At 44.9% G+C, this 2,508-nt stretch overlaps 1 pseudogene; it reads right to left on the bottom strand.

Annotated features, from left to right (window-relative positions):
* Positions 1–369: 369 nt before the first annotated feature.
* LOC148012259 (uncharacterized) lies at positions 370–1,652 on the bottom strand (annotated as a pseudogene).
* Between the last annotated feature and the right edge of the window lie 856 nt (positions 1,653–2,508).

Consider the following 2,508-nt stretch of genomic DNA (forward strand, 5'->3'; position numbering starts at 1 on the left):
GCAGGCACTTCACTTAAGCCACAGACATGTTGCTACTCTGCGGGTCTTTCAAGCTTTGTGCTGTGGCCATGCTGCTATCCACTCCCTGCTCCCACTGCTCATAATTCTGGCTGTCTATGACTCAACTGCATGTCTATCCAAACGATGCATATCACATGTACATATGCTTCTATGTATGAATCTGCCCTGTAATCATATGCTATGTGTTAAGACCCTCAAAACTCCACCAATTGTAGTTCTGTCCACTGTAACTTCACACATAGGAATTGAAGAACAGTGAGAATGGGAATTGTAACTTCTCATTAGGACATCATCTTAGCTTGCTGAGAAAGAGCCTTTTTCATATGCCTGTTGTTCAGCACCACAGTATCAGCCTGTATTTGTAACCAGGACTACTAGCTTTGTTTCAAGTACAGCTTTGGCATGTTAACACTTGGCTAGCATATCACATTTCCAGTCCCTATGCAGAGCCACCCTCCGTGAACAAATCCAGCAACTCCAAAGACTCAGGGACTGAGAGCTGCAAACGGAATTTTGGCCCATCATAGTGATACAACACTGGCCTGAGAAAGTCTTACTCCAAGGGTTTGCAAATTTTCCTGACTCGAAACCACACCTGTGCTGGAAATCTCGATTCTCCTTTGCATTTTTTATCCTCCCAAGCAGTAGGATCAATATTTGAACCTCCAAAGCTAGACTGAATCGCGATATCTCTGTGGTAAGCCAAAAAACTGCCTTTTCAAATCCTATTGCATGGTATCATTGTTGCAAACAAAGATATAGCCACCGAGTGTTTCATTGCGAGGCAGCGTTTCGGAGGATGGCAGGGATTTGAATCTCTTCTCGGTGCTGTTTACAGAAATAGGAGAAACTCTAGAATGGGGAACAACATTAAGCAACCCTGGTTTCTGCTCAACTCCATTGAGTTTCAAGTCCATGCTCAGAAGCTTGAACACGAGCTCGTCTTTGGCCGCATCAGACTTCAGCTTGTTCTGTCGTCTTCAAGCGATCTTGGGTTGCATGTCAGAAAGGCTCCTCCTCACTTCGCTGCCCGTAACCTCTCTGTCAATTTTAGTGCGCGTTTGGTCATCGAATGCCAGCTTACTAGCCACCAGGTTCCACATTCGATCTTCCACCGAGTGCAGCCATGCCTGGTCATCGTCGAGGGGCTTCCAGTGACCCTCATCTTCAGCCCCAATTTGAAAACAAGCAATAACTGTTGGCCATGCGTAACTCTCCCGATAGAATCGAATCCACGGTTGGCTTCCTTGTTCCCTTCCTCTGTCTTTTCCTCTGCTCGTCTATGCCATCGACTCCTTCCTTTCTCTGTAGCAATATCATCACCTTCAGAAGTCCTTCATCGTCATCGCCCTCTCTCAGACACAGGTAGTTGTCTTTTTGTCTTCTACACTCACAATTCCGCTCGTCTTGAGCGAAGGCGATTGGCTCGACATTGGATCACATGACCTTCCCTATCGTCGTCATGAAGAGCGGAAACAATCCCCAACTCGATTCGAGCTAAAATCTGCAGATGCTGTGGCTACACGCAGTGCTGGAGAATCTCAGCAGGCACCCCAAACAGCACCTTTATGACCTTCAAATGTCCCAATCCAATCTCCTGTCTCTCCATTTCTCAGCATAGGCTTCCCCATCTCAGAAAAAGCGCAAGTCCGAACAATATGTTTGTGCCCAAAGAGTGCAGCTCATCCCCACTCCAAGCATACCAAAAAAAAACTCCTCTGATCGATCCTGTCTTCCCGTCTTCAACATGCCCTCCTTTTCCAAGAATAACAACCGCCATTTCAAAAATAGCTCTCCCATTTCGAGCACGGAGAGGTCCTGGATTTTCTGAACTTTTTCCCCCCCTTTTAGCCATTCAAATCCTCCTTTTCCCCTTCTTTTTGCCATACGAATATTTTTCCTCTATCTTTAGCTTCCTATCTTTCCATTCGTAAATTCCTCCTTTGACGCATAGTGATCAACCATACGAACGGCCTCGTTTGGACAGTATATCATAGTCTCAACAAAATCAGGGACCTTATCACTAGAGTCCTGATTACCATCTGGTTCAGTGAAGGACTCATTGTAAGCTTGCCCCAAGTCTCGGATGCTCCCACGAACAGGACGGTCTACAAAGGATAGGATAGGTTTTCCTTCCTATTACAAGCATCGAATATGCAATACAGTTAAGGGAATATATACATACATTGAATGTAGTTTATTAAAATGCACCACACAAACAATGAATCACACGCAGAAATTAACACAAATGCACAACAAAAATGGAGGTGTTCACGGCTCAGATGCGCAGCATCACGACAACGTTCTTCATCTTCTATTGCCCCCAGATAGTTGATATGGACGAATGGCTTTTTAGATTGACAATTGGCTACTAGATGTCCAGGTTGATGACATTTGTAACAAACTATGGGTTTTGCTTTGGATACATTATTGGTAATGGCAGGAAGTTTAGGAATGTTGGGATTTGACTGTAGAGATGGCTTAGGA

This window comes from Lygodium microphyllum, chromosome 27 (assembly GCF_053477565.2).
Source record: "Lygodium microphyllum isolate KBCC chromosome 27, Lygodium_microphyllum_v1.1.10, whole genome shotgun sequence".
Taxonomy (NCBI): Eukaryota; Viridiplantae; Streptophyta; class Polypodiopsida; order Schizaeales; family Lygodiaceae; genus Lygodium; species Lygodium microphyllum.